Genomic DNA, 26,914 nt, shown 5'->3' with positions numbered 1-26,914 from the left:
AATTCTACAGATGAGAAAGCCAAGGAATAGCATGCTTGAATCACTTGCCCAAGATGCCATGTTTAGATAGTGGTACAGTGGGGATTCGAACGCAGGAGCTCAGGTTTCAAAGTCTGTGCTCTTTACATATGCAGCTAAAGAGTCAGACAAGAACCAAAAGGAGATGGAGAATGGAGGGTAGAAAGGGCACAGGTTCAAGGTGAAAGGTCAGAAACTGCAAATTCGGAGTTTGGGTTGGTCTAGCAGCTTAAAGGCGTCATCATGAACTGTTCACCTAAGTAAGTTAAGCTCCTGTTTGAGAATGATTGATAAGCTTGCAAGCCAACTTACAAACAAACCGGGGAAATGTTCCAATAGATGACTAAGTCTTTTAGGTCTTTTTACCTGTGTTTTTCGGTCTCTATACCAGATTAGTCGCCTGGCTCTCCCAAACAGACCGGCCAACGGACGTAGTCGCGAAACGGTTAATGTCGAGGCGGGGGCGGAGGAGGCGGAAATGGAGAGAGCGGAAGCAAAGAGGATTGTGGGAGCTCCGTTGTGCGTCGCTTAAGTGAGGGCGGCGGATGGGCGAAGGTCCGGTGACTGCGACTGTCGCTGCTCTCTGAGGCCACAGGAAAGGGGCCGTCGGCCGCCGCCATGACAGCGAGCGAGGCGGAGGTTTGTAGCACTTCTTATGGGCTGAGGGCGTAGACACATCCTGCTTCCAGCCGAGCAGGCAAACGGGAACGGAAGTGATAGGGGATCAGAAGTTGCGAGGGGATGAGGAGTTGGGGGAACTGACAAGCGGACGGACCCGGCGGCGAGAATTGATGGCGTAGCTGTAGGATTAAGGGGCGTGTCAACTGTGTTGTGTGTGTTGACACTGAGATGTGTGAATCCCTTCATTATTTTTAGCTGGGGACAGGCGGGGTCTATGGGGGAGGGGGCGGACGGATGAATGGAGGATAAAATCAGGGCGAAAACGTGTTGTCTGCTGGGCACCAGTACATCTGAGTCACATCTCAGCAGGATGATTTTATTGGAAAGATCTAGGTCCCTGGTTTCAGATTCTGCTATTGATGCGTTGATTGATTTCCCTTACCAAAATACCAAGTACCTGCTCTGTGCTGGGTACTGCACTAGAGGCTCCGGATGAGGAAAGGAATTAGGCTTTTTCCTTGACATTTACAGCCTGCCGGTTGCTATCTGCATTTGGAGACAGGCTATTACAGTACAAGGAGACAGAGATAGATCATGTGTTATGAAAATCTATTGGGTGCCACCGAACTCATCTGGGAGTTGAGATCTGGGACGGCTCTTTGATGCGGTGATTTAACATATATTTTGAAGACAAAATAAGCAGGGCAAAAACGAAGTGCAATTTTCCTCCAGGCACCTTCCCTCCCTGTTGAGGTGAACTGGTGAACTGAGTAGCATTTAAGGCCCCAAATTAGTGTATTTCTTTTTCTTTCTTTCTTTTTTTTTTTTTTTGGATAAGGAGTCTCTCTACTTCTGTCGCCCAGGCTGGAATGCAGTGGCGTGATCTCGGCTCACTGCAACCTCCGTCTGCCGGGTTCAAGTGATTCTCCTGCCTCAGCCTCCCGGGTTGCTGGGATTAGAGGCACCCACCACCACTCCCGGCTAATTTTTATATTTTTAGTAGAGACGGGGTTTTACCATGTTGGCCAGGTTGGCCTCGAACTCCTGACCTCAAGTGATCCGCCTGCCTCGGCCTCCCAAAGTGCTGGTATTACAGGCATGAGCCACCGCGCCCGGTCCCCACAACTAGTTTATTTCTGGTAAGAGCATTTGCCCATCACAATGGGACTTCCAGGCGCCTCTGGAAGAATCAGTCTTACGTGAGTGCAAAGCCTGCAAGCTCTGGGTAGGACTACGATGGAGGTGCTAGTTATTTGGTTTTCCAGCAAACTCGGTTCACAGCAGGGAATTGTGCACCCACCAGAAATCCTAAGCAATATTTCTCTGAACAAGAAAAGCAGCCTCTTTGTTTACCAGAGAAACAACAGTATAGCAGTCTAAGTCAGTGGCTCTCAAACTTTCCTGTGAATCAGAATCAGATGGAGGGTTTCTTAAAACCAAGATTGCTAGGTCCCATCCACAGAGTTGCCCCTACAGTTGGTCAGGAGTGGACCCCCGAATTTACATTTCTAACTAGTTCCCAGGAGATGCTGATACTCCTGGACATGGGGCCATACTTGGAGAACTATAGATCTAAACGGAGCTGACAATAAATTGGAAAGAATATCTCCTGGAATCTCTTAGAACCCGGGAGGCAGAGGTTGCAGTGAGCCAAGATTGCGCCACTGCACTCCAGCCTGGGCAACAGAGTAAGACTCTGTCTCAAAAAAAAAAAAAAAAAAAAGAATATCTCCCCTAGGGAAGGCTAGGCACACTCCTAAAGGTCAGGCATGTCTGAATTCAGACACAGTAGATATGAAATAAAATTGACTTATTTGACACTGCTTAGAAAATCTTTTTATTTTTATATTTCTATAATTTTATTGTATATTAACAAATTGTATACATTTATAGAGTTCAAAGTGGTATTATATATATACAATGTAGAATGATTAAATCAAGGTAAATAACATATTCATCACCTAAAATTTTATCTTTTTTTACACAAAAATGACTCAACATGGAATTTAATAGTTTTTTTGTGGTGCTAACATTTGAAATGTACTCTTAGCTCTTTTGGAATATGAAATTTTGAAATATCACCACCATTCTATTCTCTGTGTTTGTGGGTTCCATTGTTTTAGATTCCACATACAAGTGAGAACATGAAGTATTTGTCTTTCTGTGCCTGGCTTATTTCACTTAGCATAATGTTCTCCAGGCTCATCAATGGACAGATTTTCCTGATTTTTGAAGATTGAATAATATTCCATTGTGTATGTATAGCACATTTGCTTTATCTGTTCATCCACTGATGGACACTTAGGTTGATCCCATAACTTGGCTATTGTGATAAATCCTGCAATGAACATAAGAGTGCAGATATCTCTTCGACATACTGATTTCAAATTCTTTGGATATATACCCAGAAGTGGGATTGCTGGATCATATAGTAATTCTATTTTTAGTTTTTTGAGGAACCTCCATACAGTTTTCCATAATGGCTGTACTAATTTATATTCCCACCAACAATGTATAGGGTTGCCTTTTCTCCATATCCTGGCCTGTTATCTTTCACCTTTTTGATAATAGCCATTCTGGAAGGTGTGAGGTAATATATCATTGTGATTTTAATTTGCATGTCCCTAGCGATTAGTGATGTTGAGCATTTTTTCTTATGCCTGTTGGCCATTTGTGTGTCTTCATTTGAGAAATGTCTATTCAGGTCCTTTGTCCATTTGTTAATCAGGTTGTCTTTTTGCTATTGAGTTATTTGAGTCCCTTATATATTTTGGACATTAACACCTTATTAGAAGTAGGGCTTGCAAATATTTTCTCCCAATCTGTAGGCTGTCTCTCCCCTCTGTTAATTGTTTTCTTTGCTGTGCGGAAACATTTTAGTTCGATGTAATTCCATTTGTCTAGTTTTGCTTTTGTTATTTGAGCTTTTGGGGTCAAACCCCAAAATTCATTGCCCAGACCAGTGTCCTGTAGTTTCTTCCCTAGGTTTTCTTCTTGTAGTGTTATGGTCTCAGGTCATATATTTAAGTCTTTAATAAAATGGATGTGTTTTTGTTGTTTGTATGTTTTGGATGGTCGAGCAAAGATCATCTTCCTGAACTAAACAAAGCAAATTGTTTTTCTCCATTGTACTTGTCACAGTGACTTATACCATAAATTGTTTAAAAACACAAAGTAGCAGTTTTCTATTCAAATCCCTTGCTGATTTTTATATATTCAAGTAGTTGTTTACAGTGGAGTTCACACCTCCACTGTATCAACAACGAAAAATGAAGTGTTCCTAATTTCTGGTAATAAATTATGTTTGAGGTTAAAAATTAAAAAGACAGTGTGACAAGCTAACTGACAGAGAAAGATTAGTATAAGAAGTCAGAATTGGTAGGTAGTTCCACCTCCACCAAGAAAACCCTCCCTTTAGAAGAAATACAGTTATTCACTGCATAGTGGCATTTTGGTCAACGATGGACCACATATATTATGGTAGTCCCAGAAGATTATAATGGAGCATATATAGAAACCTGATACACAGCACTTGATATTGGCATTGCAGATCAGTTGCGGTAATGATTGATGTTCATTATTGGTACTGGAACATTTTGTTTTCCGTATGAGAAAAATATATATATATATACACACACTCTAGGTTTGTGTAAGTACAGTCTATGATGTTCTCACAATGAAATTGCCTAACGATGGATTTCTCAGAATATATTCCTGTTGCTATGCAAGGTGTGACTGAAATCATTTTATTTACTCTAGAACACAGAATCAGAAATCTCATTTTGTTACAGCTTAATTTGAAGCCTTCCTTTAGGGGGTGGCCCTAAACAGACTCCTGGAGGGTGGCAGTCCACAGTTATACCTCCCGTTCAAACCCCCTCCCATGACCCTGAAAAAGGCTAGGACACATTTTCAGAAATTTCACTAATCATTCTAGACTCTTGTCAATGCTTCATCCCAAATCTCGCTAGGCCAGTTACAAAACAAAATAAATGAAACCCCAAACCAAACACTCAGACACACATAAAAAGACAACCAAAAAGTCCATACAAACTGGCCTGAGTCTATTGTGAGTCTTTGTAGGGGCCAGCAAGGTGCTAGAATGGCCAGTGCCTTGGATGTTTCAGAAATCTGTTCTCAGGCTGGGCGCGGTGGCTCACGCCTGTAATCCCAGCACTTTAGGAGGCCGAGGCAGGTGGATCACCTGAGGTCAGGAGTTCAAGACCAGCCTGGTCAACGTGGTGAAACCCTGTCTCTACTAAAAATACAAAAATTAGCTGGGCGTGGTGGCAGGTGCCTATAATCCCAGGTACTCGGGAGGCTGAGGCAGGAGAATCGCTTGAACCTGGGAGACAGAGGTTGCAGTGAGCCGAGATCATGCCATTGTACTCCAGCCTGGGCGACAAGAGCGAACCAAGAAAATGTGGCACATATACACCATGGAATACTATGCAGCCATAAAAAATGATGAGTTCATGTCGTTTGTAGGGACATGGATGAAGCTGGAAACCATCATTCTCAGCAAACTATTGCAAGGACAAAAAACCAAACACCGCATGTTCTCACTCACAGGTGGGAATTGAACATTGAGAACATATGGACACAGGAAGGGGAACATCACACACCAGAGCCTGTCATGGGGTGGGGGGAGGGGGGAGGGATAGCATTAGGAGATATACCTAATGCTAAATGACGAGTTAATGGGTGCAGCACACCAACATGGCACATGTATACATATGTAACAAACCTGCACATTGTGCACATGTACCCTAAAGCTTAAAGTATAATAAAAAACAACATGAAACAAAAAAAAAACAGAAAAGAAATCTGTTCTCTATCATGTCCATATTCCAAAGGAGTCAGCGAGACAACCACATATGACTCCTGAAAATTAATCAACTTTTGCACGTGATTGGTGAGCCTCTCACTTAATGCTTGTGCACTTACCCTGCACCTCCACAGTAGCCCTCATCTGTCTAAATCCACACCTAGTCTTACAGGTAGTGTTATTTTCCGTGAAATGTGAGGAGATAAAACAAACTTATGTAAGTTTGAACTCTGTAGCTCCATTTCCTAAATGATGCCTGAGTAGTAATGATTTAATTTTGTTGCATGAACATTCAGTATCTCAGGGACCCTGAGAGTGGACAGATGGTTGTGAAGGAGAATTTTGGGCTATGGGTGTCAAAGCAGCAAACGCGATTACTCCAGAATTCAAGTTCAGATGGGATTGTTTCCAGTCCATATTTTCTGTGTGCTACAGCTGATTCCTTAAACTAAACTTTAAATCGATATGTGTCTCTGACCTGAAGTGGGGTGGGGATTCTGGTCTGGCACTGAACTACTAGGTTATGGAGGTCAGTTTTTTCTTTGGAATGGTTTTTCTGAGGGTAAGAGTCCTTGCATCAAGCGAGTGAGAACTGTAAAGGAGAGGAGGAAAAGGGTAATGATAATGTCACGTTTTTGCTTTGCAAAATAAGATTAGGAGAAAAATGAAGAACACACTAGGAGGAGGAGGAGGAGGTGGCAGAAATAGGATTGTGAATCTGGGATCTGCAACTGAGATGTCCTATGCCTACCTATTGCTTTTCCCAAAGCAGAGGCTTAAGCACCCTGTGTGTGAAGCCAGATTTCCTTTAGGTCCTGTGACTGTGCTGGGGACAGGGCAGCTGTTGCCATTGTTATTGGAATAACCTTTCTGCACTTGATAAGGTGATAAGGAGGAAACCTGGGGGACCAGATCTCATATACACATATATTTAAGATATATATATATAACTTTAGGGGCATTTTAATAGCTTCTGGCAGTCTAAGGATTTATATAATTGTCTGCCAAAACTGCAGTGTAAAAGAGCCAAATCGAAAGTCTGACTGAAAGCTAGAATTCAGGGGATGGGAAGTGACCTCTGCTAGAAACGAGTTTTCTTATGCGAGGTCCTTAGAGGAGTCGTCAGTGCCCTCTAGCCCAAGACCACCAGGAACACACCTGTGGTTGAACAGGTTGGGTTGATTGCTCAGTGCATTACATGGAGGGAGAGCGCACACCATGGGCGCTGTGGTGCTTCTCTGTTGGAGGGTGTCAGAAAGGACTTATTACGGGATTTGAATCTGTGTTAGGTGAATTTGGGGAAGATTTAAAGAAGTGAGGCTTTGCCCTGGATTGGACTCTGTTAGGAAATGGGAATAATTCTGTGATTGTGTATCTTAATGACTCTTATCCAGAAGGAGGCTAATTGGTAAAGTAGCACCGGTCACTGTTAGCAAGGATAGCAGTGTTTGGTCATTTTTATGGCTTAGTCAAAGTTCATGTTTTGTTTCTTCAGATACAGTTATGAGGTGGTCTTGCTTTTTTATTGGTCACTGTGGTCACATAGTGGCCTTGTCTGATAGTGGCAGTTTATGAAATTGTTATGTTCATCGGGAGAACACCAAGGCCCAGCTGTGAGTGCCAAGCCAGTTGCCACATGTCAGTGGTTGCTTTTTTTCCTCCAGAGTGATCAGCGCTGGGTCCAGCAGCTTATTGGAGGCCAGATTTCCTGGCCATTTATAGCAGATAAGTAGTCAGATATGCTGAACAGGAAAGCTTGGGGCTGGATGTGGATGAAAGCATTTGGTTACCTTCTTTTTTTTTTTTTTTTCTTTTTTGAGACAGAGTCTTGCTCTGTCACCCAGACTGGAGTGCAGTGGTGCGATCTCAGCTCACTGCAGCCTCCGCCTCCTGGGTTCAAGTGAACCTCCTGCCTCAGCCTCCCAAGTAGCTGGGACTACAGGTGTGTGCCACTACACCTGGCTAATTTTTGTATTTTTAATGAAGATGGAGTTTTGCCATCTTGGCCAGGCTGGTCTCGAACTCCTGACCTCAAGTGATCCTCCCGCCTCGGACTCCCAAAGTGTTAAGATTACAGGAATGAGCCACTGTGCCCAGCCCTCTGGTTACTATCTAACAGAGCTTAGGAGCCTCAGTTAAAATATTAGTCTCCTGAGGTGGTTTTTCCCTAAAAAATCAGATCAAAGTATACTTAAGCAGGAGAAGTACATGGGAGAAAGTGGCAGATTGTATTTTTCAGAGATGGCCACCGTAGTACCTGTCATCCCACACTCTCTTCTGTAATGTGACCTTGCCACCCTTCCATTGAGAAGTAGGGTCAAACGTCTCCTCTCCTTTGAATCTGAGCCGACTTTGATTATATTAACCAATAGAATAGGGGGCAGTGAAACTGTGACTTCTGAGGCTAGGTTATGAGAGGCAGTGTAGCTTCTGGCTCACCTGCAGTGACATTCACCTTTAGAGCCCTGAGCTGCCATGTACAAAGTCTGATTACCCTGAGGCTGCCATACTGTTAGAAGGCCCAGGCCTATGGTAAGGCCACCTATAGGTCCTCTGATCAACAGCCCTAGCCGAGGTTCCAGCTAATAGCCAACATTTACCAGTAGCCTGTAAATGAAAACTCCTAAAGGATTATGGCCCCCAGCCTTCTGGTTTCCCCAGGTGAGGCCCCAGACATTATGAAGTAGAAACAAGCTATCTCTGCTCCATGATGTCTCAATTCTTAAACCACAGAATCCTAGAACAAAGTAAAATGGTTGTTTAAAGCCACTAAATTTGGATTGGTTTATTACGAAGCAATAGTAATTCAAACAGAGGTGGGGAGTTTGGTTAACATAAAAGGATTGAAGTAAAAGGAGCAAGGAAGGCAAATAGTTGGTAGAGAAGAAACAGGCTGGTACACAAAGCATTTTGCTTTGCTGCTGATGAGGGGCTTTTTGATCCCAGAGACTTCAGAGTGGACAGAAGTGGACAGTAGAAGGGAAAATGGGAAGAGAATTTATCCATTATGCTAAATGAAACTGCTGTGGATAAATGAAAAATCTATAGATAATTGTGCCTCCTTTTAAAATAAGATCTTGAACTATTTATTTTTTAACTGAACATCTTGATTAAAACTAACAAGTGTGTGGAGTTTTTTGTAAGTAAAAAGTAGTAATAATATTAACAGTGGCCAACTATTCAGTGAGTAACAAGATTTTTTTTCTTTTTTGTTATTATACTTTAAGTACTGGGGTACATGTGCACAACGTGCAGGTTTGTTACATAGGTATACATGTGACATGTTGGTTTGCTGCACCTATCAGCTCATCATTTACATTAGGTATTTCTCCTAATGCTATCCCTCCCCCGTCCTCCTACCCCATGACAGGCCCCTGTGTGTGATGTTCCCCTTCCTGTGTCCAAGTGTTCTCAATGTTCAGTTCCCACCTATGAGTGAGAACATGCAGTGTTTGGTTTTTTGTCCTTGTGATAGTTTGCTGAGAATGATGATTTCCAGCTTCATCCATGTCTCTGCAAAGGACATGAACTCATCCTTTTTTATGGCTGCATAGTATTCCACGGTGTATATGTGCCACATTTTCTTTTTATTATTATTATACTTTAAGTTTCAGGGTACATGTGCACAACGTGCGGGTTTGTTACATATGTATATATGTGCCATGCTGGTGTGCTGCACCCATTAACTCGTCATTTAGCATTAGGTATATCTCCTAATGCTATCCCTCCCCCCTCCTCCCACCCTACAACAGTCCCCAGAGTGTGATGTTCCCCTTCCTGTGTCCATGTGTTCTCATTGTTCAATTCCCACGTATGAGTGAGAACATGCGGTGTTTGATTTTTTGTCCTTGCAATAGTTTACTGAGAATGATGATTTCCAATTTCATCCATGTCCCTACAAAGGACATGAACTCATCATTTTTTATGGCTGCATAGTATTCCATGGTGTATATGTGCCACATTTTCTTAATCCAGTCTATCATTGTTGGACATTTGGGTTGGTTCCAAGTCTTTGCTATTGTGAATAGTGCCTCAATAAACGTACGTGTGCATGTGTCTTTATAGCAGCATGATTTATAGTCCTTTGGGTGTATACCCAGTAATGGGATGGCTGGGTCAAATGGTATTTCTAGTTCTAGATCCCTGAGGAATTGCCACACTGACTTCCACAATGGTTGAACTAGTTTACAGTCCCACCAACAGTGTAAAAGTGTTCCTATTTCTCCACATCCTCTCCAGCACCTGTTGTTTCCTGACTTTTTAATGATTGCTATTCTAACTGGTGTGAGATGGTATCTTATTGTGGTTTTGATTTGCATTTCTCTGATGGCCAGTGATGGTGAGCAGTTTTTCATGTGTCTTTTGGCTGCATCAATGTCTTCTTTTGAGAAGTGTCTGTTCATGTCCTTCGCCCACTTTTTGATGGGGTTGTTTGTTTTTTTCTTGTAAATTTGTTTGAGTTCATTGTAGATTCTGGATATTAGCCCTTTGTCAGATGAGTAGGTTGCGAAAATTTTCTCCCATTTTGTAGGTTGCCTGTTCACTCTGATGGTAGTTTCTTTTGCTGTGCAGAAGCTCTTTAGTTTAATTAGATCCCATTTGTCAATTTTGGCTTTTGTTGACATTGTTTTTGGTGTTTTAGACGTGAAGTCCTTGCCCATGCCTATGTCCTGAATGGTAATGCCTAGGTTTTCTTCTAGGGTTTTTATGGTTTTAGGTCTAACGTTTAAGTCTTTAATCCATCTTGAATTAATTTTTGTATAAGGTGTAAGGAAGGGATCCAGTTTCAGCTTTCTACATATGGCAAGCCAGTTTTCCCAGCACCATTTATTAAATAGGGAATCCCTTCCCCATTGCTTGTTTTTCTCAGGTTTGCCAAAGATCAGATAGTTGTAGATATGCGGCGTTATTTCTGAAGGCTCTGTTCTGTTCCATTGATCTATATCTCTGTTTTGGTACCAGTACCATGCTGTTTTGGTTACTTTAGCCTTGTAATATAGTTTGAAGTGAGGTAGTGTGATGCCTCCAGCTTTGTTCTTTTGGCTTAGGATTGACTTGGCGATGCAGGCTCTTTTTTGGTTCCATATGAACTTTGAAGTAGTTTTTTCCAATTCTGTGAAGAAAGTCATTGGTAGCTTGATGGGGATGGCATTGAATCTATAAATTACCTTGGGCTGTATGGCCATTTTCACTATATTGATTCTTCCTACCCATGAGCATGGAATGTTCTTCCATTTGTTTGTATCCTCTTTTATTTCCTTGAGCAGTGGTTTGTAGTTCTCCTTGAAGAGGTCCTTCACGTCCCTTGTAAGTTGGATTCCTAGGTATTTTATTCTCTTTGAAGCAATTGTGAATGGGAGTTCACTCATGATTTGGCTCTCTGTTTGTCTGTTGTTGGTGTATAAGAATGCTTGTGATTTTTGTACATTGATTTTGTATCCTGAGACTTTGCTGAAGCTGCTTATCAGCTTAGGGAGATTTGGGGCTGAGACAGTGGGGTTTTCTAGATATACAATCATGTCATCTGCAAACAGGGACAATTTGACTTCCTCTTTTCCTAACTGAATACCCTTTATTTCCTTCTCCTGCCTAATTGCCCTGGCCAGAACTTCCAACACTATGTTGAATAGGAGTGGTGAGAGAGGGCATCCTTGTCTTGTGCTGGTTTTCAAAGGGAATGCTTCCAGTTTTTGCCCAGTCAGTGTGATATTGGCTGTGGGTTTGTCATAAATAGCTCTTATTATTTTGAGATATGTTCCATCAATACCTAGTTTATTGAGAGGTTTTAGCATGAAGGGCTGTTGAATTTTGTTAAAGGCCTTTTCTGCATCTATTGAGATAATCGTGGTTGTTGTCGTTTTTTCTGTTCATGTGATGGGTTACGTTTATTGATTTGCATATGGTGAACCAGCCTTGCATCCCAGTGATGAAGCCGACTTGATTGTGGTGGACAAGCTTTTTGATGTGCTGCTGGATTCGGTATGCCAGCATTTTATTGAGGATTTTCACATTGATGTTCATCAGGGATATTGGTCCGAAATTCTCTTTTTGTTGTGTCTCTGCCAGGTTTTTGTATCAGGATGATGCTGGCCTCATAAAATGAGTTAGGCAGGATTCCCTCTTTTTCTGTTGTTTGGAATAGTTTCAGAAGGAATGGTACCCGGTCCTCTTTGTACCTCTGGTAGAATTTGGTTGTGAATCCGTCTGGTCCTGAACTTATTTTCGTTGGTAGGCTATTGATTACTGCGTCAATTTCAGAATCTGTTATTGGTCTATTCAGAGATTCTACTTCTTCCTGGTTTGGTCTTGGGAAGGTGTATGTGTGCAGGAATTCATCCATTTCTTCTAGATTTTCTAGTTTATTTGCATAGAAGTGTTTATAGTATTCTCTGATGGTAGTTTGTAGTTCTGTGGGATCGGTGGTGATATCCCCTTTATCATTTTTTATTTCGTCTATTTGATTCTTCTCTTTTCTTCTTTATTAGTCTGGCTAGTGGTCTATGTATTCTGTTGATCTTTTCAAAAAACCAGCTCCTGGGTTCATTGATTTTTTTGAAGGGGTTTTCATGTCTCTATCTCCTTCAGTTCTGCTCTGATCTTAGTTATTTCTTGTCTTCTGCTAGCTTTTGAATTTGTTTGTTCTTGCTTCTCTAGTTCTTTTAATTGTGATATTAGGGTGTTGATTTTAATCTTCCTGCTTTCTCTTGTGGGCATTTAGTGCTATAAATTTCCCTCTACACACTGCTTTAAATGTGTCCCAGAGATTCTGATACGTTGTGTCTTTGTTCTCATTGGTTTCAAAGAACATCTTTATTTCTGCCTTCATTTTGTTATTTACCTGGTAGTCATTCAGGAGCAGGTTGTTTAGTTTCCATGTATTTGTGTGGTTTTGAGTGAGTTTCTTAATTCTGACTTATAATTTGATTGCAGTGTAGTCTGAGAGACAGTTTGTTGTGATTTCTGTTCTTTTACGTTTGCTGAGGAGTGTTTTACTTCCAACTATGTGGTCAATCTTAGAATATGTGTGATGTGGTGCTGAGAAGAATGTATATTCTGTTGATTTGGGGTGGAGAGTTCTGTAGATGTCTGTTAGGTCTGCTTGGTCCAGAGCTGAGTTCAAGTCCTGGATATCCTTGTTAATTTTCTGTCTCGTTGATCTAATATTGACAGGGGGTTTTAAAGTCTCCCACTATTATTGTGTCAGAGTCTAAATCTCTTTGTAGGTCTCTAAGAACTTGCTTTATGAATCTAGGTGCTCCTGTATTGGGTGCATGTATATTTAGGATAGTTAGCTCTTCTTGTTGCATTGATCCCTTTACCATTATATAATGGCCTTCTTTGTCTCTTTTGATCTTTTTATAAACAACTCAAGATAATTGGCTGAAAATAGTTAGTGAGACTTCCCCAAAGGCTCGTCAGCATAGGCAACTACAATATTAAATCTTGTTACTCTGATTTCCAGCAAGATGGCCGAATAGGAACAGCTCTGGTCTGCAGCTCCCAGCGAGATCGATGCAGAAGGCCAGTGATTTCTGCATTTCCAACTCAGGTAAACCGGGTCTGGAGTGGACCTCTACTGTTTAAGCTCTGTTTTATCAGAGACTAGGATTGCAACCCCTGCTTTTTTTGCTTTCCATTTGCTTGGTAGATCTTCCTCCATCCCTTTATTTTCAGCCTATGTGTGTCTTTGCACATTAGATGGGTCTCGTGAATACAGTACACTGATGGGTCTTGGCTCTTTATCCAATTTGCCAGTCTTGTCTTTTAATTTGAGCATGTAGCCCATTTACGTTCAAGGTTAATATTGTTATATGTGAGTTTTATCCTGTCATTATGATGCTAACTGGTTATTTTGCCCGTTAGTTGATGCAGTTTCTTCATAGCGTCGATGGTCTTTACAATTTGTCATGTTTTTGCAGTGGCTGGTACCGGTTGTTCCTTTCCATGTTTAGTGGTTCCTTCAGGAGCTCTTGTAAGGCAGGCCTGATGGTGACAAAATCTCTCAGCATTTGCTTGTATGTAAAGGCTTTTATTTCTCCTTCACTTATGAAGCTTAGTTTGGCTGGATATGAAATTCTGGGTTGAAAATTTTTGTCTTTAAGAATGTTGAATATTGGCCCTGACTCTCTTCTGGCTTGTAGAGTTTCTGCCGAGAGATCCGCTGTTAGTCTGATGGGCTTCCCTTTGTGGGTAACCCAACCTTTCTCTCTGGCTGCCCTTAACATTTTTTCCTTCATTTCAACTTTGGTGAATGTGATGATTATGTGTCTTAGGGTTCTTCTTGAGGAATATCTCTGTGGTGTTCTCTGTATTTCCTGAATTTGAATGTTGGCCTGCCTTGCTAGGTTGGGGAAGTTCTCCTGGATAATATCCTGCAGAGTGTTTTCCAACTTCGTTCCATTCTCCCCGTCACTTTCAGGTACACCAATCAAATGTAGATTTGGTCTTTTCACATAGTCCCATATTTCTTGGAGGCTTTGTTCTTTTCTTTTCACTCTTTTTTCTCTAATCTTGTCTTCTTGCTTTATTTCATTAAGTTGATCTTCAATCACTGATATCCTTTCTTCCTCTTGATTTATTTGGCTATTGAAACTTGTGTATGCTTCACGAAGTTCTCATACTGTGTTTTTCAGCTCCATCAGGTCATTTATATTCTTCTCTACACTGGGTATTCTAGTTAGCAATTCGTCTAACCTTTTTTCAAGGTTCTTAGCTTCCTTCCATTGGGTTAGAACATGCTCCTGTAGCTTGGAGGAGTTCGTTATTACCCACCTTCTGAAGCCTACTTCTGTCAGTTTGTCAAACTCATTCTCTGTCCAGTTTTCTTCCCTGCTGGTGAGGAGTTGTGATCCTTTGAAGGAGAAGAGGCGTTCTGGTTTTTGGAATTTTCAGCCTTTCTGCGCTGGTTTCTCCCCATCTTTGTGGTTTTATCTACCTTTGGTCTTTGACGTTCGTGACCTACCGATGGGGTTTCGGTGTGGGAGTCCTTTTTGTTTATGTTGATGGAATTCCTTTCTTTGTTAGTTTTCATTCTAACAAGTCAGTTGGAGTTTACTGGAGGTCCACTCCAGACCCTGTTTGCCTCAGTTGGAAATGCAGAAATCACCCGCCTTCTTTTTTTTTTTTTTTTTTTGAGATGGAGTCTCGCTCTGTCGCCCAGGCTGGAGTGCAGTGGTGCAATCTCGGCTCACCGTAAGTTCCGCCTCCCAGGTTGACGCCATTCTCTTGCTTCAGCCTCCCGAGTAGCTGGGACTACAGGCGCCTGCCACCATGCCCAGTTAATTTTTTTTTTTTTGTAGTTTTAGTAGAGACAGGGTTTCACCATGTTAGCCAGGATGGTCTCCATCTCCTGACCTCGAGAAATCACCCGCCCTCTGCCTCGGTCTTGTTGGGAGCTGCAGACCAGAGCTTTTCCTGTTTGGCCATCTTGCCGGAAATCAGAGTAACAAGATTTAATATTGTAGTTGCCTATGCTGACGAGCCTTTGAGGAACTCTCACTAGTCATTTTCAGCCAATTATCTCGAGTTGTTTATAAAAAACGATTTCTACTTTGCTTTGGTTATGTGAATGTTTGCCTCAGTATATCTTATTTGAGGTGTTTAACATATGACACGTGGCTAGCGTTAGTGTTGAAACTGTGAAGACGTTTAGCTGTTCAATCTTCCTTGGTAATAGTACTTAGTTATCAGAGATTGAAAAGACATTTGCTCATCTCTGTCTCATTGTGTGAGAGGAAAACACAGTGTTATTTCCAATGACATGTATGGAAGTTTCATTCTTTTAATCTGGCAGAAACTGGTTCAGTTTTTTTTGAAACAGGGTCTCACTGTGTTGACAGTTGGAGTGCAACAGTGAGATCATGGCTCACTGCAGCCTCGACTCCCAGGCTCAAACAATCCTCCCACCTCAGCCTCCCAAATAGCTGGGACTACAGGAGACTGCCACCATGCCCAGCTAATTTTTGTGTTTTTTGTACAGACAGGGTTTAACTATGTTGCCCAGGCTGATCCTGAACCTTTTTCTTTTAAAAGACTAGTCAAGCATAGTAGTGAGAAGGCTGGTTCACTTTTAAAGTCTCCATATGTGGCCACATTTTAGATTTTATATACATCAATAGTTTTTGCTGGGTAACCTATTCTATCTGTAGGTAAGAATGGAAGTCCTGGGACTGGGTGTGGTGGCTCACACCTGTAATCCCAGCAATTTGGGAGGCCAAGGCAGGTGGGTCGCTTGAGCCCAGTAGTTGGAGACCAGCCTGGGCAACATGGTGAAACCCTGTCTCTACAGAAAATTCAAAAATTAGCCAGGCGTGGTGGTGCATGCCTGTGGTCCCAGCTACTCGGGAGGCTGAGGTGGGAGGATCGCTTGAGCTGAGGAGGTGGAGACTGCAGTGAGCTATGATCACTCCAGCCTGGGTGACAGAGTGAGACTCTATCTGGAAAAAAAGAGTAGTAGAAGTCCTTGTACCGTTGGAATTGTTTAATCAGTGAGCATTCAGAGATATTGGTTATAAATGTTGAGTATGGCTACCAACTGACCACATGGTTATGGGCCAAGGTACAAAATGTCTGAGTCACTTGTTTTATTGTAAAAATTCATGTGAATGTCTACTAAGGTTTTGAAGATTTACACCTGTGTTTTCTAGGAGTTTTACATTTTTCTTTCCTATGCCTTTGTTTTGTTTTCAGGTAAGTTTGGCATGTGGTGTAAAGTAGGAGCCCAGCTTTGTTTTCCAGGCGCATATCCAGTTGTCCCAGCAGCTGGATTTCACAGCTTACTGCGACTGCGAGGCTTCTGGTTTTCAAGGCTATCACTGAGCAAAAGAGAGGGGGATGTGAATAGGGCAAGTTAAAAGGCCACAAAGATCAGTGTTCTTGCTAAGATTCAGTTGTTTTCTTGAATAAATGCTCCTTAGATCGCTGCAAGCTTTTGGTTAATTTCCAGAATATTGAAAAACTTGATTTTAACAATTTTTGCCAATATTCTCTTTGCTGATTTGAGGAGCAGATTTTTTGGAGGTTCTTACTCTGCCATTCTGAAAGTGCCTACTCATAAGTTTCTGTTTTGCCTGGGGCATAATCAGATCTCCGTATGAAATAATAATTTTGATATATGTGTATATTTGGGTCAGAACTTCTTAGCGGTGGGCAGGATTTGGACTGACCAAAAAAAATGCTTAAGGTGGCCTTCTCCTGTCTCTTCAGGACTCTAAAAGACTGTCCTGGGTGGAGGCTGGGCTGTGTTCACAAGCAGGCCAGTGGGTGAGAACTATAGGCAGCCAGTGAGACCATGTCATTTTTGTCCCTGCCAGACTGTTTCTGTGCTCATAGACATATGAAAACATCTGGAGATACGTTTGAGCTCATTTTTTTTCCCCAGAGATGGACTTCCAATTTCCTCTACTGTTTATGGTATTCCCCAGAAAATTTGTTAGACTTGGACCTCTCCTTTAGAATGAATTTGGGAGAGACCAATGTTAAAGGGGGTAATTGGAGAGACCAGGGAAGGCTTCTTGCAGGAGCTATGAGTTTTAACCTAGTTCTACAGAGTGAGCAAGAGCTGATTAGTTGAAGAAAATAGGTGGTAAGAAGTAGTTCAATTTAACACAAGCCATGGAGATTATATGTAATTAAATCCCCTCACTGAACCAATGCAAGAATAAAAGCCAGGCTTATCCCTGGGAGAAAGCCAGAAACTATGCTGTGATACACACACACACACACACACACACACACACACACACACACACACACACGGAATCCTGTCTCTACAAAAAAGACAAAAATTATCAGGGTGTGGTGGCACATGCCTGTAGTCCCAGCTGCTTGGGAGGCTGAGGTGGGAAGATTGCTTCTTGAGCTTGGGAGGTCCAGGCTGCACTGAGCCTTGATCCCACTACTACACTCCAGCCTGGGGAACAGAGTGAGACTCTGTCTCAAAATAAATAAATAAATAAGGAGGGGAGGCTGTATATCGTAGTCATAAAAAATTCAAGACCTGATGTCAGACAACTTAAGTTCAAATGCCAGATCTTCTGCTTATTGGCTGTGTGACCCTGGGAAACTTACTTTATCTCTTTGGTCCTATTATATTTGTAAAATGGGAATATCTACCTGCTTCACAGGTTTGGTGAGAAGTTTAAATGAGAGAATGCATCAATAGTGCAAAGCACAATGTCTTGCATAGAGTGTTTACTAAAAGCCACATTTTATTTTATTTTATTTATTTTTATTTTATTTATCTGTTTATTTATGTATTTATTTATTGAGACAGAGTCTTGCTCTGTCGCCAGGCTGGAGTGCAGTGGCACAATCTCGGCTCACTGCAACCTCCGCCTCCTGGATTCAAGCAGTTCTCCTGCCTCAGTCTCCCTAGTAGCTGGGAGTACAGGCACACACCACCACACCCAGCTAATTTTTGTATTTTTAGTAGAGATGGGGTTTTGCCATGTTGGCCAGGATGGTCTCGATCTCTTGACCTTGTGATCTGCCCGCCTTGGCCTCTCAAAGTGCTGGGATTACAGGCATGAGCCACTGCGCCCGGCCTATCTTTATTTTTTTGAGATGGAGTTTCTCACTCTGTTGTCTAGGCTGGAGTGCAGTGGTGCAATCTTGGCTCACTGCAACCTCCACCTCCCAGGTTCTAGCAATTCTCCTACCTCAGCCTCGCAAGTAGCTGGGATTACAGGCATGTGCCACCATGCCCAGCTAATTTTGTAGTTTTAGTAGAGACAGGGTTTCACCATGTTGGACAGGCTGGTGTTGAACTCCTGGCCTCAAGTGATTCACTGGGCTCAGTCTCCCAGAGTGCTGGGATTACAGGCGTGAGCCACTGCGCCTAGCCAATTTTTATTTTTGAGACAGAGTCTTACTCTGTCAGCCAGGCTGGAGTGCAGTGGTACCATTTCAGCTCACTGCAACTGATAGGGAAGGGGAAAGGGAAGTACTGGGAAGGGAAGAGCATGATCCCTTTAAATGATATGGAAGGAGGGAAGAGTGTGGTCCCTGGCTAGGCCTCTACCCCCGGGCCTATGCCCATGGACCTGGGTGAGGACAGGCATTTTTGTTTTCCTGCCCAAATGTTGCATTTCCCAAGACCACCCTGGCCTGACATACCACCATCCTGTGCCTATAAAAACCCCGAGACGCTAGCAGGCAGACACACATGTGGCTGGGCATTGAGAGGAGCACATCAGTGGAGGAACACACAGGTGGCTGGATGTGGAGAGGAACGCATCAACAGTTACCAGCACGCCGGCAGGCCATTGAGCGGCAGAACGACACGGAGTTTGGCTAGGGCAGTCAGAAAAAACCTGGGCCGCGAGCAGCCTGACTCCAGAGGAAGACCATCTCCCTTCTGGTTCCCCCGTCTACTGAGAGCTACTTCCACTTAATAAAATCTTGAACTCATTCTCCAAGCCCACGTGTGATCTGATTCCTCCAGTACACCAAGGCAAGAACTCCAGGATACAGAAAGCTCTCTGTCCTTGCAATAAGGCAGGGGTCGAATTGAGCTAACACAAGCTGCCTACAGGCAGCTAAACTAAAAGAACACCCTGTAACACACGCCCACTGGGGCTTCAGCTGTAAACATTCACCCCTAGACACTGCCGTGGGGCTCCCAGCCCATCTGTATGCTCCCATAGAGGTTTGAGCAGTGGGGCACTGAAGAAGTGAGCTACACCCCCCATTGCACACCCTGCAAGGGGTACGAGAGAACTTTTCCTTTTTCACAACCTCTGCCTCCTGGGCTTAAGTGATCCTCACATCTCAGCCTCCCCAGTAACTGGAAGTACGGGCACGTCACCATGCCTGGCTAAATTTTGTTTTTTTTTGTAGAGACGCCGTCTCCCTGTTACTCAGGCTGGTCTCAAACTCCTGGCCTCAAGCAGTTCTCCTGCCTCAGCCTCCCAAAGTGCTGGGATTACAGGCGTGAACCACTATGCTGGCTGGTGGGCAGCCACATGTTAAATCTCTGAGTCTAGCCATAAATCCAAATATCAAATGCACAAAGCCTAAAAACCGTGTGAGTGTGGTCAAAATAGAGACTTTTTGAATGCGTTCTGAAATTTATTTCTGTTCTGTTCACTTTTAGAATTTGGTAGCATCTTGAAAATGCCAACTGTCTCCATCATGTTAGGAAGAATCATATGGAGTGTTTTTTTTTTTTTTTGTCTATATTTGAGACAGAACATCTGTGAACAAAAGGTCTCTGAAAAGGAGACTGGAGGAAAGAGACTCTTCCAGTGAACAGTTGCAAACCCAGGAGTCACAGCCTCCAGTGTAAAACAAAAGTACGTTTATAACGAAGGATTGAAGCATGGTTAGTTCTGATTGGTCAATGCAGCTGAGTTCTGGTTGGTCCATATAGCATAGCCCTGATTGGTCAACACAGCTGAGCTCTGATTGGCTGAGGAAGATGAGCTCTGATTGGTTGGTTCAGGGAAGCACTGAAAGTCTGAAAGATAAAAGAGTGCAGGTTTTCAGGGAACTCAGAGTATGTGTGTGACCCCTAGTCGGCAAATGGCTCGTTGGCTTTATTTTACATTTAGGCCCAGTGAGCTGCTCAAGATCCATCTTGAAGGATTGGCTTTTTCAGGTTTATGTTTGTTCACACATGAAAGGAGGAGCACTCACTTTGGGGCTTGGAGGGTGCAGGGCTACAGTAGAGGCAGGGATCAAGCAGAGCGTATCTCCAGGGGCTACGTGAGATTCAGAGGGATGGAGTCAAGTTCCTGATCAGCTAAACCTCCTACTAGGAGATTCTACTACCTGAACTTTTATCTCCTTGAATTTGGGAGGTACAAGGTTTTTATTTATTGATCATCAAACATGCATTGAGGCGGGGGTTACAGTAGTTTGTTTGTTTGTTTGCTTGTTTTTAACTATTGCATGAGTTCTGGACCCAGGGCAGGCTTGAATCTGAGCTCTAGCATTTCCTGGCTGTGTGACTATGGACAATTTACCCAACCTTTCTGTTCCTCTTTTGCTTCATCTGTAATATGAGGATAATCATATTATCTACCTCACTGAGTTGTGAGCATTAAATGGGATAATACAGATACAGTATTCAGTGCTCAACAAATATTAAATATTATAATAATTATTTTATAGTGGTTGGAAATATGGCTATTTTAATTCTCTGTGTACATGTTTAATTCTTTACATGGTCAACTGGTTTTGTTCATCATTGTTTCTCCTCTGCCTGTCTGTTCTAGGTACGACACTTATAAATTTGTTGGGTGCATGAATGAATGCGTACAGGTAAACAGTTATAATACATTGAGAGGTGCTATAATAGAGCTTGAGTACAAGACACTTTGCAGGACATGGAGAAGGATATGATTAACTTTGAGCAGTTCCGAAACAGTTCACTGAGCGAGGCTGTTCCCTTCTAGAATTTTCACAGTGCAGTGGGCTGTCAGAGCAAACTGCACTGGGAAATTAAGTAAAGGGATGCTAGATAGCCACCAGGTGGCGATATTGCAGAAGGATTCAAGTAGCGGAGGAAAGGAGCAGCCCTCTTCCAGCCAGGAGTCCGTGTTTATGTCCACGTCAGATTTTTTCTCCTGTCCATGAAAGTTCAAGCTGTGATTTATTTCCCTTTGTTCTGATGGTCTTGGAGCACTGCCGTTCCTGCCCAAGGCTGTTTTGGAGCTGCCTAGTGCTCCAGCCATTCTGTCATTACCAGACAGAGGACAGAAATGATGCTGTTTCCAGTTCTTCAGTTGTTGGGCTTCTAATTCTTACATCACTGACCTGCCGTTTCCTCTGCTATGCCTCCCATGATGGAGTTAAAGGGGTGAGGGGAGAAGCAAAACTGACATCTTTTGAGACTTCTGGCACTATATCAGACATATATACATATATAATATGTATGCATATTATATACATATATAATGTGTGTGTTATATCTAACATAAATACATAATTATATATTTTGATATGTGAGTTGTGAGCCATTTTATATAGTGGGAAGCTGAGGCTCAGAGAAGGGCATCTTTTCAGTATTCAAATAAAATTCTCTAGTTAATCAAAGTTGGTATCAGATATTGGAGATACAAAGATTAGGAAGATGTGGTTCCTACCCCTAAGTCTTGTGCTCCTGTAATACTCTGTGGGTGTGTCTATCACAGGACTTATTGCATCATGTTATTAGTGGTTATTTATATGTCTGTCTTCTCAGATAGATGGTAAATTCCTTAAAAGGCAGCAGCCATTTCAAGCATTCCTCATACTTAGCATAGGCTCCAGTACATAGTAGATATTTAACTACTGTGAGGCACAGAATAATTGTGTCTGATTGAGCAGTGGGAACTAGTGAAGAGTTTCAAGCAGGGCAGTGACATGATGAGTTTTTCGCTGGAGGTGGGTAACAGGTTGCCCATTGGATTGGAGCAGTGAGTGGAGGCAGGCAGGGAGGTGACTGTGGCAGAGTCTGTGCTAGAGGGGATTTAGGCCAGAACGAGGGCAATGGCAGTGAATATGGAGAGAAGACAGGTTGGAGAGTTATTGAGGACATGAATTAGGATTTGGTCGTTTCTTAGATGTGGAGATCGAAGAATTCCAGGCTTGGGTGATGGTGGTGCCAGCAACAGGTTCAGAGTAAAGAGGGGAAGTGGGTTTGGGGTGGGAAACATGAGTTCGGTTTTGGACATGCTGAGGTTGAGGTGTCTATTCAGGGGGTGTGATATATCAGGATGTGTGAAACCAAAACTCAGGAAAGAGGTTAGGAGTGAAAATCTGGGGATCATGAAGCTGTCGGTGGAACTTAGAAGCTTGCCAGGGGATGCCATCACTCAGGGGCAGGACATGCAGTGAAACAGGAACTGGGCTAATGATGGAACCTGGGAACCTTGACACAGATGGGCTGAAGAATGAGAAACCCATGAGAAAGATGGAAAAAGAATAGCCAGGGAGATTGGAAGCAAACCAGGAGGGTGTGGTGCCACAGCAGCCAACGGAGGAAAGAGTTCAGGAGGGAGGGAACACGGGAGTGGTTAGTACTTTAGAGGCAGGTAGGAAGTTGAAGGTAGAGAATAATTCAGTGTGGCTGGGCTTTGGGGCATCATGGAGGAGTGGCAGGAGATGAGCCCAGAAAGTCCATTCGGGCTCTTATGCAAGGAACCTTGGTCACCAGGCTAAGGAGTTAAGGCTTTATTTTGTAGGAAAGGAAGAATCATTGAAGGGTTTCCAATAGGAGTAACATGGTCAGATCAAGGTGTTTCAGAAAGGTCAGGCTGAGGCAATGTGGAGGACGCTGTGGAGGAGGCAGTGACTCATTGAAGTGATGTAAAGTGGCTTTTGGGCTGTGAAAGAAGGCAGTCTTCCAAGATCTTTAGTAGGTAAAATTGAGACGCCTTGAAAATGGTAGTTAACACTCATTGAGCACTGTTCTAAGTGCTTACGTGAATGATCTTAATTCTCACAACCCACCTATGAGGTACATTAACATCATTTTATGCCTAAGGAAACAGGAACAGAGAGATAAAGTAATATGCTGAACAGAACTAGTAAGTGGCAGAGCCTAGATTCAAACTCAGGTGGTTTGGCTCTAACCCACACTCTTAACTTCAGTGTTGTTTTGCCTTGATTAGATGTGGGGAGTGAGGGGGTTGTCAGTTAGCATCAGCTTCAGCTGTGAGTTATTAGCCATCCAAAATAACTTATGGACTTTCTGTCCCATCGTCTCCACCGTGTGACACTTGTCCTCTGGTCATTGCATTTATGTTTCAAGCAGTAAAATACTGGGTAGGGGGAAGGGGAGAACAGATGTTGGGGAACAACAGAAGTCTCTGCTGTAAGAGAAATCCCAGGACACTGACATTTGCATGGAGGATGATATTGCCACACATTGAAGTGGCGACCACAGGAAACCTGTTAGACCTTTATCATTTGACAGTTTCTTTTCCCAGAATCCTTCCTTTGCCTTGGAAATGAACCCCTCTGTGACTCTGGTGTGCTGCTCCTCTCCTGTCTAGCCATTCAGTGCTCATGAGAGCTTCTAATCATAGTACCTGTCTCCCTGGCCACAGTTGATTCGATTGGTTGAGGTGTGGCATGTGGTCTAGGTCAGGACAATCAGAATGTTTTTCTTCAATTTTTAAAAATTTAATTGAGGGAAAATGTTGCCTCTTGGTTTTGTGGCACAGCTGGGAGATGTGTGGCCAGAAGCTGCTGGTGGCCCTTTTTACAGCCACAGGGAGGAAACTTGTTTCGGAGAATGAAGTGAACTTACAGGAGGAGCAATTGAAAGATTCCTGTTCATGTTCGAGTCTCTGATTGTACTTGTCCTTGAGGCTCATCTACTTATGATTATGTGAAACTTCGGGTAAATTGACTCTGTGGCCCAAATGGTGTTTCTATTACTTGGAATCAGTAAAGTCCTAATTAAATCTGTGTTCAGATAGGTAATTCTGGAATCACTGTAGATGTGTTTAGGGTTTCTGTGTGTGCTGGGGGTCATAGTAAATAGTAACCAGAAGCAGGGAGGCAATTTTTGAGACTGTTTTAATGGTCTACATGAAAAACAATAAGACTCTGAACTAAGACAGTGTCGGTGGGTGCTATAGGTCCTGGCCAGGCTTGCCACTCCCAGTCTCTTCTACCTTCTAGACTGTGAACCAGCCACCCACCTCTATAGGGTGCTCATCTTTACATGGTTGCAGTACAGCTGGTAACTATTCATTATGAGCATATTTTCCTCTGTGTCCTTGGGAATCATTATAATAGCTGGTTAAAAATTCCTGTCTGCTAATTCTAACATGTCAGTCATCTCAGGGTCAGTCTTCATTGATTGCCTTTTTTCTTTGGTATAGGTTACATTTTTCTGTTTCCCATAGGAAACGTGTTCAATCATTTTGACTTTTCTCAAAACAATGTTCAGTCATTTTGACTTGTCTCCTGGCTATTGCAGAGGACATGTTCTAGAGAATCTGGATTCCATTATATCCCTCTGAAAAGTATTGACATTTTTGTTTCAGCAGCATTTAACTTGACTAAACTCAAATTCCATGCTCTGTCTCCCTCATGGCAGGCAGCAACTGAAGTCTCTAGTCAGTTCTTTTAGCCTTATACAGACTGTTTGGAGACTGTCCCATGAATGCATAATTCAGAGGTCAGCCAGTGATTTGGTAGAGTTTATACACAGAATTCAGGGCTCTGCCTATCTGGCTCTCTCCATTCCAAGATTTTATCCCCACAGTTTTCAGCTGCTGTGGAAACTCTGAACTCTGTCCTCTTGTCTTCAAGTCAGTAAGGTTCACCCATCAGGGAATTGATTGGGGCCTACCCTGTGGTTCAAAGTCTTAAAAATGGGAATCTCATCTAGTTCTGATCTCTTCTTTTAAATGTAGATTCTCCTCCAGTTTCTGCCTGCCTTGGGTTGCTTGTCAATACTTGCAGGTAATTAAAAAAAAATTTTGTCCAGGGTGTATAGTTGTTACATCTGAAGGAGGATGGATTTGATAGGAGCTATTTGGTCATTTACTAGAAGCCAGAATCTGTCTGGTCACTGTGATGTAACCTGTGGTGTGTGTAGCCACGATGTGCTGGCAATGTATTAAGAAATTATACACAATCTGGATGTGAGATCCAGATGATGAGGCTTGATAAAGGCAGTTTTTATAATCACACTAAATGCAATTGATGTTTCAGGACGGCATGTTCAGGGGTATAAGGAGCTTGATTAGCCAGTAAGCCCCCAGTTGGGGCTTCCCAGGAACTGAAGTAACCTCACCCTAGAGGTTACCGAAAGGCAACATGCCATTGCTACCAACTTGAGTGCCTCTCCCCATGTGGAGTTTAACTCATTAAATATCTCCTATCCTGATATCTCTGGATCACCTCTGCTTTACAAAAAAATGTGTTTGAGTGTATTATAGTAAATGTTAATTTCTATATGGTTTACAGATCAGAATGATGAACTGAGACCCCCATCTAGTCCTCTGCCAGAGACCTAGTATTTAGGATGGAGAGGAATAGATAAATTGACAAGCTTTTTAGCAAGTCGAATGGTCGGGGATCAGTGACAGATTGTATTCAGTATAATAGGAGAGATGGTAGAGTTAAGGATGACGTCCAAGTTTCAGCCTTGTGCATCTAGGCGGGTGGTAAATACAGGAGAGAAAACATAAGGAAGAGAGCACGTGTAAGGAAGACGAATTAAGCTTTGGCTGTTTGAAGTACCCACTGGACATCTAGGTGAGTACATGAGATTCTGGATCACTGGAGAGAAGTCTGGGATGGCGATATATATTGAGGAATCACCAGTAGATAAGTGATAGATGAGGCTATAGGTGTAGTTGATATAACTAGGTAGCATATACAGAGTGAGAAGAGAACTGATAGCAAAACCCAGTAGATAAGGGGAGAGCCTAAGAAATAAGTCACTTTAGGAGACTGAAGAAAAGACAAGGAAAGGTGATATACAGAAGCTAGGGGAGGAGAATTTCAAGAAGGAATTTAGTGGTCAATAGGGTCCAATTCCAAAAACAAAAACAAAAAACAAGCAAAACAAGTACTGACAGGCATCTATTGGATTTAACAACTAAGAGGTCTGTCTTTACCTCAAAGATTACAATTTCAATGGAGTGATGAGGAATGCAGTGGTTTGAGGAGTAATGGGGGCGGTAGTCTGTAACATGTGGCTCCTATCAACCAAGCCTCCAAGTAACTGTACCTCTGTGTAGTCCCCCTACTGCTCAATCTGGTGGGCCCCATACAAAAGTTTAACTGAAAGAATGCAGGGAATTAATGCTGCTTGACTTCCAAGGATAGGTTGTAAGAATCCTGTAACTTTTGCCTTGGTCTTTTGGATCCCTCAGGAACCATGTAAGAAGTCTGACTGCCCTGCTGGAGAAACCAAATGGAGAGGTCAAGAGACAACATGGAGAGAGAACGCACAGCCCAGCTGAGCCCAGCTTTCCAGTTATCCCCACCAATGCGCCACACATATGAAGGAAGTCATTTTGGTCCCTCCAAAACAACCTAGCCAGCCAGCTGGATACCACTGAGTGACCTCAGTAGATGCCACGTGGGACAGGAGAATTCTCTAGTGAGCTTTGCCCACATTCCTTACCCACACAGTCATGAGTATAATTAAATGATTATTGTTTTAAGCCCCAAGTTTTGGGGTGGTTTATTACACAGCAGTATATAACTGGAACATTGGGCACTGAAGTAGTGGAAACCATACATGCACGTTATATTTCCGTTAAACTTGGAAAGGGAAAGATCTGATGGAGTGGGAGGATCACATAAGATCAAGGGAGAATTTTTATGAAGATGACAGAGACTTGGGAGTGTGCATATGCTGATGGGGAAGAGTTAGGAGAAAGAGAATGTTGAAGATAGGGGAGAGAGGAGATGGCTGATGCATGAGGTTTATGAGAAGGTAAGGGAAGGGATGAGATGCAAAATTCTGCTGGACAGACTGATCTTGCGTAC

The 26,914-nt window shown here is 42.7% G+C and overlaps 1 long non-coding RNA gene across 1 annotated transcript; it reads left to right on the top strand.

Annotated features, from left to right (window-relative positions):
* Positions 1-507: 507 nt before the first annotated feature.
* Positions 508-26,593, top strand: LOC134809291 (uncharacterized). Its single transcript, XR_010154689.1, has 2 exons — positions 508-657; positions 26,293-26,593. It is a non-coding gene; the product is annotated as an uncharacterized LOC134809291 (long non-coding RNA).
* The last annotated feature ends 321 nt before the right edge of the window (positions 26,594-26,914 follow it).

The sequence above is a fragment of the Pan troglodytes genome, chromosome X (assembly GCF_028858775.2).
Source record: "Pan troglodytes isolate AG18354 chromosome X, NHGRI_mPanTro3-v2.0_pri, whole genome shotgun sequence".
Classification (NCBI taxonomy): Eukaryota; Metazoa; Chordata; class Mammalia; order Primates; family Hominidae; genus Pan; species Pan troglodytes.
Note: the sequence above shows the minus strand (reverse complement) of the source record. Positions and strands in the feature narration are given on the sequence as shown.